Here is a 14,245-nt window from a genome sequence, read left to right on the forward strand (position 1 = left end):
CTTGAGGTATACAGTGGATGCTCAGGAGTTCTGGCCTGGGACTATCTCTCCAAGTGCTTACTTACCTTCATGGACTCTCTCTCCTGACACCTGCTGTCCTCGCTAATTCTCCCACCATACCCACCCATAATGATCACCAGGACACCCATCAGTGCCAGCTGGTGGCCACTCCATTTGGCTTATTTATTGACAACATCACTCAGGCAGGGGGCAAGCTCCATGAGAACTTGGCTTCTCCCCAATAACGCAGGGACAATACACACAGTTGGTAAATGTTTGCTAGCAGATAAATGAACGGACCACCAGCAGATGGACAGAGTGATCTGGGGGCGGGGTGAGCAGGATGGACATGCACAAGGCTGACTGGGACTCTGGGGACAAGCGGAGGCTGTGGGTAGGCTCCATAGTGGGCTTGGAGGCTGCATAGTGGTGGCCAGAGATCTGGAGGAGACATAGTCTGCAGACAGCTTCATTGTCCCTGAGTGTGGGCTCTAGGGAGAAGGGAATGAAGTGGTGGGGTGAATTCATGGCAGGGGTCAAATGTGGGGAGAGAGGATCTAGGGAGCAGAGGGGGTGAGCACCTGCTAGGAATGATATGTGGAGAGAGGGGTCATATGGTCAGGAATGATGGAGGTGTGAGGACAGTGTGGGGATGGAGCTGGTATTTGGGGGCATCTTGGGAGCTGATACCCACAGATCTGAAAGGAGTAAGGAGACTGGGGTGTGGAGTATGGAGAGTGGAAATTGAATCAGCATCTCTAGCGATGCTGGCACCTGCAGGTATATGTGGTTTCTGAGCTGCCCGCCATGGAGATAGTGAATCTCTAAGGACAGGCAGGCAGGCCCATCAGTCCAGGAGCAGCCCTCACCTGTGCCGTTGGTCTCAGTAGAGTAGGGCCCCAGCGGCGCTACACAGAGCAGACGTCTCCGAGACAGTGGGGGTCTGACCTGGAGGTACCTGGCACAGACATGATTGCTTCTGTCTCCCCCAGCCTAGAACAGAGAGCTGGGGGCCTCCAGTGGGTGGAGAGAGATGAGTCATTGCCCCGAAAAGCCCATGTGAACAAGCACCCACGCTTGCCTTGGTGGGACCAGTGGGTGCCCCCACCTCTTCTGCACCCAGCAGGCATGAGGCTAAAGGAGGATGAAGTCATGTCTACTGTGGGTGCCCCAGGCCTGGCGGCAAGAAAGTGAACTGGCCTGGAGCCCAGGGCACCATGTGCCTGTACCTTGACCCTGGCAGCCCATCTTCACTCAGGTCATTTGGGGGTCACAGGAAGGTAAGGCATTGTGAAGGAGACAGAATAGTGTCTACACACACACACACACACACACACACACACACACCAAGCCAACCAGTGACCTTCAGGCTGGAAGCCCCTCTGTGGGCTCTAGGCTCTTCTCAGCTCCTCACATCCAGTACCAGGCTGTCCTGCCTAGTGTCTCTCCTGGTAGAGACCTGTAAGGAGCCAGGCTGGGGCTGGGGTTACTTCCATATTGCTGACTTTGGTCAAATGTGGGCAGCGGAGCTTGCCCCATGAGCAAGGCCATGACCTAGATGTTATTGTTGGTGACTCATGTGTATTTAACCTAAGGGTACCACTGGGTCACTTGCACTTTCTTTCTGGGAGTTCCTACCACAGGATCTCTCAGTGAGGTGTTTAGAGGCAGAACTGTCCGCAGCTCTTCTCTGAACCCTGACCTGCTCTACCGTATCTGGGTAAGCATCACTAGGACAGGGCCAAGGCTAAGTGTGGGGCTCTTCCACAACCCAGGTGCACGGTAGTCATACCTGGAGACTAGGTCAGTTCTACCTCCAAAGCCTTGTAGCTCCAGTTCTTCTCTACTCTTTGTTTGTTTTGGCTTTGGTTTTTGAAGATAGGGTTTCTCTGTGTATCCCTAACTGTCCTGGAACTTGCTCTGTAGATCAGACTGGCCTCAAACTCCCAGAGATCTCTGCCTCTGCCCCCCGAGTTCTGGCATTAAAGGTGTGCACCACTACTGCCTGGCTTCCACTCTACTCTTCAAGGCTGTCTGTCCTCCTAGCCTAGCTGGCCAGCCTCTATTGGGCAGGGTGAGAATGGGGTGCAGATGGGATCTGCTGAAAGCTCTTCTGGTCCCTAGCATCCATCCCCTGTGCACAGAACTGGGTTCATGCTCAGTCTCAGACCTGCCAAACTGGAGTGGGGCACAGCCAGGCAGCGTGAGGTGTCTCTAACTGACTGTCCAGGCAGCCCCTCCATGGGGACTGACAGGAAGTCAATGTGGGCAACTCTTGGTAGCTGGCAGACTTCTGAGATCTCCATCACTGCTTGCTCTTCCTCCTTGCAGCGCAGCTGAGAATCAGAGCCCGGCATCCCGTGTGTTCGTCCTGGGTTAGTCTTTCTATGCAGGCTGTATGAGACGGCGTCTTGGACTCTGCTCATCTCTGTTCTGGGGTTTGGCTTTGTTCACCCCAGAAATCTCCCAGCCTAAGGTAAGGGCACCATCTGTTGCTCAGACAGGTCAGCTCCTCCAAACTTGATTCCCTGAACCTCAGTTTTCCCATCTGTCAAATGGAAAGTATGTTGGAGAGTAACAGACACTCCTAGCCAGCACAGCCTTCTTGGCAAACACTGGGGCAAGCCCTGTGCCAGGGGGCCATGGTCAGCACGGGGTTGGTCTGTGGTCTATGTCCCCTCCTCCACACTACTTTGCTGGGAAGAGTGCCCATTCAGGGTCCCCATCTGGAAACAATTGCACTGGTGGTGTTCAAAGATATAATTAAAATATATCGAGTTGTATGCTCCGTTCTCCACTGGGGCAGAATCCAGACTAGTTATGAAATCAGATCATGCTGACATCGAGCTTGGGGGCATGCGGACATAGAGAGCTTTTCTGGCTCAGCTGGCTTCATGGCTTTCTTCTTTTATGGTGTCCCCGGGGAGAACAGGGCCACAGCTTCTTGGTGACAAAAGTCCCTGCCACCCCAGCAAACTGATGTTCATGGTCAGAGACTTGGGCAAGGATTCATGCCTGGGACATCCACAAAGGCAGCCACCATGTTCCTCGTGGGAGCAGCAGCAGGAGGGGCATCTACCCCTGCCCTTTGCTGGGCTACTACCTCTGCTGGCTCCTTTTGTAGGTTCTTCCTAACTATTAGAAGTACCTGCTGCCAGTCGGGCTGTGGTGGCACACACCTTTAATCCCAGCACTCAGGAGGCACAGGCAGGTGGATCTCTGTGAGTTCGAGGCCAGTCTGGTCTACAGAGTGAGTTCCAGGACAGGCTCCAAAGTGATACAGAGAAACTCTGCCTTGAAAAAAAAAAAAAAGTACCTGCTAGTGGAACCCAAGGAATGTGCACTTGATAGGAGAGGACACCTGGCCTGCATCTCACCAGACCTTCCTCTGCTTGAAGATGCTTTATCTTCCTGTCTCTTCCCAAACCTACAGCCTCTCCATGCCACCCTCAGCCCAGCTTTCAATGATCCCTAGGACCTCACAGCCTCAAGCAGTGGCTACCTCTGGCCCTCAGCTCAGGGGTACGAGGGAATGACCACGAGGAGATCACCATTCTTGCTGGAGGCAGCTTTCCAGTTTAGTCTTTGCCAAGATGTCCCCCCCACACACACACAGCCTTGTCCCCTCGGACATGTGTTCCTAAGACAGCTGCAACAGACATACTACATTGTTCAATTCCAGAGACGCAAAGAGAAAGTTACCCCCGCTGAATGCCTCCCGTGTACCCAGGCACCTATCATAGGGATACTACTGTGGGCCTGGGTACCTACTATGTGTACCCTGCTAAGTGCCTGCTGTGTGTCCAGCTGAAGCGCGCCCCCAGCCCTCCTCCCCAGTCACCTGGCTCAGAAACAGGTCCCCAGTGTGACTCTCTCATCCTTCTCCCACTGTCTTTCAAACCAGAGAACTGACAAACCCTCCCTGGCCATGTTCCCTCTCTAACCTCCCAGCAACAGAGGCCTGGTTTTCCCCGACAGGAAGAAGTCCTTGAATGACACAGTACTGGGCAGTCCTCTCAGCAAGAACCGAGGTGAGGACCCACCTCCCCACAGGGCTGGAGTGACTACTTGGTGTGGCCAGGAGAGGGGCTCCATCTAGTGTTTGAGATTCAGAGCTTGGCAGTTATAACCCCAGGTCTTGGCAGCTGCTGCTCTAGGACTCCCACTGTGAATCCTTTAAGGGGGCACAAAGGGCCAGGCATGATGGCGCACGCCTTTAATCCCAGCATTGCAGAGGCAGAGGCAGGCGGATCTCTGTGAGCTCCAGGCCAGCCTGGTCTACAGAGTGAGTTCCAGGACAACCAGAGCTGTTATACAGAGAAAACCTATCTGGGAAAAAAAAAAAAAAAAAAAAAAAAAAAAAAAAAAAAAANGGAAAAAAAAAAAAAACCAAAAAAAAAAAAAAAAAAAAAAAAAAAAAAAAAAAAAAAAAAAAACAAGAGGGCCCAAAGGAACCCCCATCCCAGCACCAAACAGTCCAAGGCTCAGAGACCATGCAACCACGGCACATGGCCCCCAGCACATCTTTACCCCAACCTTGGAGCTCCCTGGGACCTGCCACTTTTCTGGACTTGAGGTTCCCAGTTTGAACATTCCATGGTCCCAGTATCTCTGACCTGCAGCCAGAAATCTGACCACCCTCTTCTACCCTCAAGTTCAAGTTCCAGGTGTGGGCTATTCCTGAGCCTGTCTCAGTTTCTGGTCCATCTGTGTAAAAGTGCCTGTCCATGACTTGATGGACATCCTGGGTTCCTGAGCGGGAAGCTCTCGGAGTGCAGGGTCTGAAGCTATGAACTCTGTCTGGGAGGAATTTCTGGCCTCAGGCTCCTCCAAGAGCCTCCTACTCCACAGGTAGTTGCCGGACTGGACAACGAGGGGCTTGAGGCCTCTCACTGTGCTGGATGTGCAGGCAGAGAGGGCTCATTCACTTCCTCATGACAGCTGGTGGCCAGAGGTGGGTCCAGCCTACTGTGATGGTCACTCTACTGGTTCCTCCCTTCCTCCCACCCTCTCTCTGTGTCCCCCACCCCATGGCAGGGTTTCTCTGTGTAGCCCTGGCTGTCCTCGAATTCGCATTGTAGACCAGCCTGGCCTCAAATGCCCAGAGATATGTGGCTTATGCCTCCCACCATGACACGGGCCACCTAGCATGGCTCTTCTCTCCATCTACTGCTGTTGGTCTAAAGAGGCTGCGTGTTCTCTCTCTGAGTTAGGTTAGGGGCTGGGTTTTGAGGTCCCGGCTTGGCGCCTTTAAGAAGATGGGGTCCAGAGCATGGCTATGCAGGAGGACCCGCCAGGGAAAGTAGGTAATGCCCCAGCCTAGACCTCAGACCTACTACCACCTGGTCCATTTCTTTGGCTTCCACGCCTTTCCTTGAGATGAACCCCTCCTCCTTCAAGCATCTTTTATCAGCCCAGCCCACACCTCTCCTTGGCCTGAGTCCTAGTCCTTTTGAGGCCCAAGATTCTTCCAACTACAGGAAAGCTTTTCTGCTGGCTGCCATGGCCTCACCCAGTTACCCCCAGATGAAGGAGGGGGACACTGCAGCGGGGCCTGGTGGGGCACCGGGAGCCAGACAAGCCTAGGCTCAGGGCAAGGGTACATTCCTGTTTTCTGGGTGTGTGGGGAGGGGGGTTCCCAGAAACACTAAGGAGGCCTGGCTGTCAGCCCGCAGGGAGAGCCCCTGGCACTTCCTGCTTGGCTAGCAGGAGCAGAGGCAAAACACGTCAACAACAACAACCGTAACTGCCAGCTTCTGCTTGTCCAGGGACCCTCTGCCCTCGGCCTGGAGTGGTTCTGCTGGGGCCTGGGCCCCCCTTGATCCAAAGGGCTCTGACATCCTGAAGCCTGGTCCAAAGAGTGCTGGCATTCCCTGCCTCAGATGGGACATCCTGCTTTCACGTCTTTTGGTGTCCTGAGCCAGTTGCTAGGGCTCGGTTTACTGAACACAGAACCCATCTAGTTAGCCTATAGGACCCTCCCTCTGCTCCCTGGCTCCCTGTCAGAGCCGACTGGCAATATCACCATGTGTGGGGGCCAGACTCTATGAGAAACTCACAGGGGGCCCCCCTGGAGTGTTCCAGGAAGTGGTGGGGGTGGGCAGTTAGGACAGGGTGGGGAACCAAAGAGATGGCTTTGTGACCTCGGGCAAGTCACGTTGCCTGTGGGGTGGGGACGCCTCTCCCATCCTGCCCCAGGGTCGAGGTGAGCTCATGTTCCTGGCAGAGGAGCAGCACCTGGCGCATCAGGCCTCCTGAGGGAGCAAGCAGGCACGTTGGGGCAGCACAGATCTGGCACAGCCCTCCTGCCTTGGGCAGTCCTGGGGCCAGGCAGGGCCTCCCAGTAGAGATCTCTTGGAGACTCGGAGGTTGGACAAATGACGCCTTAACCAGCATTTGAAGCCTTTTCTAGAAGAAAGACCCTAGTCTTGCAGGCCTCATTCCCGCTGCTCTGGGAAGCTCCGAGGTGGTAAAAGGGCACTGCCCCAGCCCTACACACACTAGTCTGGCTCATAGTGCCCCCTGTGGAGGGGGACAGGAAACAGGCCTGGTCTCTGCTGTTGGTGCCTCATCTCTAGCGTAGAGCAGTAAGGGTCCCTTAACTTAGAGGGGTGGGAAGACTTCTTGAAGACTCCAGGCATGGGTCCTCTAGGCCTGGGCAGCTAGTAAGACTGCTAAATGGCTGCTATATTTCTGGCAGACAGGGACCGGCAGTCCCTGTCACATGGGGTCCCACCCTTATGTGACTGTGGATAAGTTGCCCAAGGGCTGGGTGGGAGACACGGCTGGCCATCTGTTTCTGATTTCTGGTGCCTCCTCAGTGAAGCCCATGAGTAAGTGGTACTCCGTCTTGGGCCTATCCAGTGCTGGGTTGCTTTTGGCTGCCTGCTCTGGTACAGGATGAGAAGCACCCAGAGGCCTCTACCTGCCTGGGATGGGGAGTAGGGGGCACCTAGGTGTCACAGGGCCCAGGGTTGAGTATAAAGTGGACGGATTCTATCCAGCTGACCTCCCAGATGGACAATAGCCACCATGTCTACCCGTTTACTGGTTGAGCCATGAGCTAGTTGGAGTTGGTATCTCCTTGAATGCTGTGGGAAGCTGGGTCTTGTTAGGCTCCCCAGCTAGCCTCTCGCTGGTTGGGGAAAGGTCTCTCCTATGCCTGGGGTTGTTCTGGCTTTGAATACTCAGGGACTTTGGGGCCTGTGCTGGCTGGCCTAGGTGGGGAGCCATTAACAGAGCTCAAGAGTGGAAAAGTGATGAGCCTCCAAAGGGGAGTGTGGGGTCAGAGGTCACAATGAGAACACTGGGGGCACTAGTGGCCACCCAGCCTTCTCTTCCTACCCTGGTCCTTGTGATATGTCCTATTAACATGTCCCGGATGTGTCTGCTTTCCTCTTCTTCCCCTTTCACACTGTGCTGGCCTGGAACATAGGAGGGGCTCACACAGGTCATAGGAATGAAAAGTCAAAGGTGCCAGAACTCTTAGAGTCTTGGGCTCCAAGCCCTCATTATTTGATGGGGACATTGAGTTTCCAGTGGGGGTCTGTGCCTGACTCCAGCCCTGGACATGGAGTGCCACTCTCTGATACCAAGTCACCCCTGCTGTCTGGACCTTCCCTGTGGAGCTTGGGGAGGGTGGGGAGACTTCTTGAAGACTCCAGGTTCAAGACCTCTAGGCCAGGGCAGCTAGTAAGACTAGCTAAATGGTCAATGGGCTGCTGTGTCCCTGATTGACAGGCACTTGGAGATTGGACCCCACCTTATGTGACTGTGGGTAAGTTGTTTAAGGGCTGGGTGGGAGACACTGCTGGCCTTCTGTGGGAGGGCAGTTCCAAGGCCATCAGACAGATACCCCAGGCAGGAGGGCCCGCTGTGCCAGGCTTCAGAGCCCGTTGACCTGGCCTTGGGTCCCCACCTGGAGAATATGACGTGCTGGCCTCATGGGCTCAGCTCTGGAATTGCCCTGGTAGAGGGTGTATGGTGTACCAGACAATGCCCAGAGAGCTTTCTCTAGCTAATCTGCGGCCCAGCTCTGCCCCAGTTCTTCCTGCTCAACCCAGAGGATTCCAGGATACCTTAAGAAGCACTGAGTAGAAGGCCTGGGATTCTACCTGCCCTGCAGTTCTTTCCACAATAGCCCTCCAGGTGTAACCCTCTGTGATTCCCCGCACATTCCCCCAGTCCTCCAGGAGTGACATGCCTTGGAGAACTAGGAGCCGGCTGATAGGCCTGGCTTCCGCACCGCACCAGCAGAGGCCGCCCGCAGGTGGCTTGTCTACCATCTGAGGGTCCTTTCCTCTCTGGAAGGCCCTGGTGACTGTCAGACAGCTCTTCTTGCTCTTGTTAACTTGCTATGGACTCACCCCCGCCCCATGAATTTATCCTTTCTCCCACGGTTTTGGCTGCACCCCCGCCACCTCTTCCTGTGAAGGCAGCTCCACGGCCCCTGTAAGTCTAGCCCAGATTGGGGCTGTTGGCACCAAGGGGGTTTAAGGGGTGGGCAGAAGGGGTGAGGGTGGGGAGGCTACAGAGGTGTGGGGCACCCTGCAGGTGGTCACAGCAAGGAAGTGGCTTTCAAAGAGATGAGAATGAAAACCAGGTTCAGATTGAGTTCGTCAGCCTGGATCAGATTTCAGGAGTCTAATGCCAGGCAGTCGACTGTAGGTATATTTAAAGTACAGTATAGTTTGGGGGAAAGTTTCCAGGCAGCAATCGTTCCCATCCCAGGTACAGTGAAGCTTATGGTGTGAGTACACGTGACCAAGAGGATGGGTTCTATGGCTAAAAGGCCTGGAGTCTAGTGTGGTCTCTGACAGATAGCATGAGATCAGCAGTACACGTGACGTCTCCCCTAAGGGTAGATTCTGTTAACTGGGAGATAGGGAGGAAGAGTCTGAAATAAACATTCTGGGGAATTTGAGTGAGGTTTGTCTCTACAGCAAAAGGTGGTAAGGTCTTCCTGCACAGGTAGTGAGCGAAAAGCTCACCTGGTAGTTAGCCATATCCACTCTCAGCTTTCCGCATGGAATACAGGTATTGTATTTACCTCCCCTACTGAGGAACCCTTGCATGATTAATATTTCTGGTTTCCATGGATGTCTGTGAATGCCAGGACCTCCATGCTGCCAACACAGAGGGCCCATAAGCGATGATGGCCTTCAAGGGACCGCCTTCAGGACTCCGGCCTTGCTGGGGCATGAGGCTCTCATCTACTCCTTCCTGGCCTGAGTAGAAGAGACGAGTGTGTGTGAGTGCCCTAGTGCATGTAATTAATCCATTCATTGCACATATACTTGGGACCTTTCAGTTTGGAACTTGGTGCCGGATTTTCTGGGGGTTCTGATGCCGGGTTTTCTGGGGGTTCTGGTCTCCTCCTTTGGAATGTAAAGGGGTGCAGGGTAGGAGACCCTGCATGGATGATGGTGAGTGGGAGCTTGGCATGCCGTAGTCACATCTGCTCACCACTGAGTCCTAGGCAAAGTTTCATTTTGCTGTGGACTCCTGTCCTGCAGCATGCAATGGTGCCTGCTATGACTAGTCCCTACCCTTGAGGGCCTGGAACCTCTTGGCTGTGGCTTGGCAGGGGGTTCCTCCCGATAGAGGAGAGGAGTGAGTTGGCGAGGACATTCATGATCAGAGCTATAGCTGGCTGGTCAAGGTATGATGAGAGGGCCAGAAGGGTCCTCAGCACCTCAAAGTATGCAGCTAGAGACCCAGGTGCAGGAGCCTGGAAGTATGGGGCTGGCTTGGTGGAGAAAGCACCCATGGGCCACATAAGGGACTCAGGCCTGTCCAATGGTGCCCCCTGCAGGCTGCCTGACTTGATGGCTGATAAATGCAAGCAAGGCTTGGGATCCCTGGGGTTAGGGAACGAGGCCACTGAGTAGTATCAGCACAGATGTGCCTGTCCCTACATACATAGGGCCACCGTGGGGATTGACATACCTCAATTCTGTGATCTATCCTTGAGCACACCCCAGAAAGGCGGAGCCCATTTTAGATGTACAGGTGAGTCTACCCATTCCAGTGTGTTTCTCTTTCCTGGGAGGCCACCTTATACGTCCTGCCTCTCTGAGGCCTTCTCTGGAGGACAAGAGACATAGATTTATCCCACTTCAGGCAGAGATGGATTCAGAAGAGAGAGTTCAGGATTTAGGTGTAGGTGTTGCTCACAAACACGACCAAGGGCCTTCTAGAGGCTGAGACTTTACTAGTGAGGGGTCCAGAGTGTTTGGGGTTCATCCTAGGCTGGAGGGAGCTGGGGCTGTGGATGAGCAGGGCACCATCCTGTGGGTATGATCCTCAGCTTGGAGATTGATCCACTTGCAGAGGTCACTTAACCCTCTCTAAAGTATCTTGTCTGACCCAGGGAGGCATTTTGGGCCCACTCACTGTGTGGTCTTGGAATCCAGAGGTGACTAGGCTTCTTCTGGTGAGGTTCAGTCTTCCAAGAGCACCACCCTGTCCTGTGACCACCGATTAAAGGAATGGGCTTATTTTGCCAGGCCTGTGAAAGTAAAGTCATCGTGGGTTGGGTTGGGGACTTAAATAGGACAGTGATCCCTCAGGCTAAAGGCTAGGTAGAGCCCATTCACCGTCTGGGGAAGCAGTTGCCTGGGCCTGTGCTATCCACGGTCATATGGCAGAGCTCAACTATTTTGGGGGGGGAGGCAGAATGGAGGTGGTTTGAGACAAGTTCTCGTTTTTTTAGCTCTGGCTGTCCGGAAATTTACTCGGTAGATCAGACTGGTCTCGAACTCGGAGACCCGCCTGCCGCTGACTCCCGAGTGCTGGGATTAAAGACGTGCCATCGCCACAGGTAGGCTAACACTCCTTTTGTCAGGCTTTTCTCCTCTCATCTGACCTTACAGATCACTAGGGTCCCATACCATCCTGTCAGGGACTTGGGCTTCAGCACATACATGTGTAGGGAGACTCACATGTCATCTTCAGCAGGAGTTGGACTGCTCGCTGGGGGAGCTGTGGCACTGTGGGAAGGGTTTCTGTGATGTTTTACTTCTGTGCACTGCTGCCTTCCAGTTGCCTTTAGGGCATTCCCTGTTCCCATGTTCTGCCCTGGCAGGAGGCCCACAAACACCCACTGTGTAATGTCAAGGGACACAGGGCTACGGAAGTCTGGCCTTGCTGCTTTATGCCCAGCTAGGGTCATGTTTACTCATGGAGGACCAGTGCCAGGGCTCCCTTCAACCCCCAGGATAAATGCCCATTCAGCCATACAAGGCTTCTTTGTCCTGAAGTGGCTCGGCCCAGGCTGCTGCTGGGCTGCCGGTGTCCTCAGCATGGCCCCAGGCCAGGCTGGCTACCCTAATGCTTCCAGCTGCCCTACAGGACTTTCTCTGGACAGACTCTGGCTTGGCTGGAAGAGGCCCCAGCAGGAGATAGGGCAGTTTTCAGAAGGACTGGAGAGGCCAGGCAGATGGAGCCAGTGAGAAGGCCTGGCTACAGCCTTCTACCTCTCAAGGCGTTTAACAGTACCCCAAGCAGCAGGAAAACTTTGCCACCATATTGCTGCCCTCCTTGTGGGTAGCTGGTCAGGTGAGAGAGGTACTGCCTTGTCCTGCACCTGGCTAGCCTTTCTCAGCTGGCAAGTGCCGTTTCTCTGGGCCTCAGCACCCTTGTCTGTGAAGTGAGCCTGGCAGGCTCTGCCATACTCAGCAATTAAGAACCCCCTAGGTGTGTGTGTGGCGGGGGAGGAGGGGAGTGAAGGGAAACTGGTTGGTATGTAAAATAAATGGGAAAAAATGTTAATAATGATAATAAAAGGCCAGGCAGTGATGGCACATGTCTTTAATCCCAGCACTTGGGTGGCAGAGGCCGCAGACTTCTATGAGTTCGAGGCCAGCCTGGTCTATAAGAGCTAGTTCCAGGACAGCCAGGGCTATGGAGAACCCATCTCAGAAAACCAACAAAAATAAAGAACCCCTAGGTGAAAGTGTATTTGTCCCATCTGTGTAGGGCTGCTGTGGGATGAGTCTTTGGCAAGGAGTAGTGGCATGGTCCTAGGAGACAGTCAGAAGGTCACGGATCTGGGAGAACATGGTAGTGAGATTGGGCTGAGCACAGAGGCCTAAGATCCAGGGATATCTGCCCCACAACGCTGGCCAGGTGTCTGTCCCAGGAATGCCTATCTAGCTCTATTGGCCTTTTGCCTTAGCAAGACACTAGCCTCCAAGTAGGTTCAACTTAAGTTTTCTGGGAGGCCCAGGCTACTGAGCTTCTGAGTCTGTTTTCCATAAAGGCCCCCACTTATCTCTATGGTAACACACCCAGATGGCTTTAACTCCTGGTGGTAGCTGAGGACTTTCAGCCCCCAGTTGCAGATTAGCAGGCAGTCCCCACAGCAGGTCCTGGTTGAGGGATGCGTACTTCCGGAGTGACTGACACTTTGGTCTGGGTCTCTCTTTGGGTGGGACCCACATTCCATTTTGAGAGGAAACATTTTGCCTCAGACTCAGCCACAGGCGTGGGCATATCCCAGTATACTGTATACTAGCCCCTACAGCATGAGCCATGGCATATCCCTGTATACTGTGTACTAGCCCCTACAGCATGAGCCACAGGCGTGGGCATATCCCTGTATACTGTATACTAGCCCCTACAGCATGAACAGTACTGAGTCTCAGTCAGACTCAGATCCCCTCAGCCTACTTGATGGTTCTGGGGGCTGACTAGGTCACAGCTGTGTTTAGGACCAGAGGCTGGGCCAATGCCTGTTCAGAATTCCTGGGCTTTCTAAAGCTGAACACATGCTGTGTGCCCAGCCCCACTCCTGCACTACACAGGGCACAGGGGTCTGGGCGCTAACGCTGGTTGCTGCTTGATCTTGATTTGAAATGGTCTACTTTGGAGCCTGTCCTAGAACTCAGAGACCCACCTGCCTCTGCCTCCAAGTGCTGGGATTAAAGGTGTGTGCCACCACCACTGCCCTGCTCTAGATACTGAGCTTTTAAGTGTCTGTCCTGGTGTAGCACGATCCACAGCTTCCTTCATCTGCAGGGTAGTGGAAAGCTAGAAATCAGTGGGAGCTACTACTTCCCTCTTGAGACAGCAATTCTTTTTCAGAGACGTCTGCTTGAGCTCCTTGCTCCATGGAGTCTTGACTGTTTGCCTTAGCAGCACAGATGTAGATGTTGGTGTTTCTATATGCTTGTGCCACTTCAGCAGCTTCAGCGGCGAACTCATCAAGACCTGGCTGCTTAGCTTTTGGTTTTATATAGAAACTTAGGTCTATTTGGCTTTTGTTCCCAAGGTCTCAAGGTTAGGGTGTGTGAGGTTTAGGTTTGAATAGGAAAGGCCCAGTGGCACTTTATTAGGAGGTGTGGACTTGGAGGAAAGTGTGTCACTATGGAGGGCTTGAGATCTCATATGTTCAAGCTACGCCCGGTGTGGTACACAGTCTCCTGCCATCTGAGGATCAGGATGCTCCTTCTCCAGCACCAAGGCTGCCTGCATGCTGCCATGCTTCGCGCCATGCTTGATAAGCAGGCTCAAGAGTGTTTTCTCACAGCCAGGGAAACAGGATAGCTGACAGGAATAAGTAATGGCTTTCTTTAGTCTTAGGCCAGAACTGGGCTTTGTGTAGCCAGTTATTCCAAGAGGTAACTTTCCATCTTGGAGGGAAACTTCTTAAGATACAGAATGTTCTAAAGGGAGGCAAAACATTCCATTCTTCAGAGAATCTCCAGGTAGTAACTCAACAGCTTTAGGAAGTCTCTGAACTAACCAGATTCACTAGACCCCACCTCCTCCCCCAGGATTCCATAACAGAGGTTCTCAACCTGGGGGTCAGGTGACCCTTTCACAGGGGCTACCTAAGACCCTCGGAAAACACAGTATTTACAATACAACTCATAATAGTAGCAAAAATTAGTTATGAAGTAGCAATGAGAGCCGGAGAGATGGCTCAGAGGTCCTGAGTGCAATTCCCAGCAACCACATGGTGGCTCACAACCATCTGTAATGAGATCTGGTGCCCTCTTCTGGCACACAGACATATACTGTACACGTGCACACAGACATATACTGTACACATAATAAATAAATCCTTAAAAAATGTTTACATTATGCCGGGAGGTGGTGGCGCACGCCTTTAATCCCAGCACTCGGGAAGCAGAGGCAGGTGGATATCTGTGAGTTCGAGACCAGCCTGGTCTACACGAGCTAGTTCCAGGACAGGCTCCAAAGTCACAGAGAAACCCGGTCTTAAAAAAAAAAAAAAAAA

The 14,245-nt window shown here is 53.4% G+C and overlaps 1 long non-coding RNA gene across 1 annotated transcript; it reads right to left on the minus strand.

The window, feature by feature from the left end:
* Positions 1-8,813: 8,813 nt before the first annotated feature.
* Positions 8,814-10,808, minus strand: LOC126500897 (uncharacterized). The gene is made up of 3 exons (XR_007591455.1): positions 10,396-10,808; positions 9,949-10,086; positions 8,814-9,227 (listed from the first exon to the last, which is right to left on the minus strand). It is a non-coding gene; the product is annotated as an uncharacterized lncRNA (long non-coding RNA).
* Positions 10,809-14,245: the final 3,437 nt, after the last annotated feature.

This window comes from Alexandromys fortis, unplaced genomic scaffold (assembly GCF_014885135.2).
Source record: "Alexandromys fortis isolate MF-2015 unplaced genomic scaffold, M_Fortis_MF-2015_v1.1 scaffold_7, whole genome shotgun sequence".
Lineage (NCBI taxonomy): Eukaryota > Metazoa > Chordata > Mammalia > Rodentia > Cricetidae > Alexandromys > Alexandromys fortis.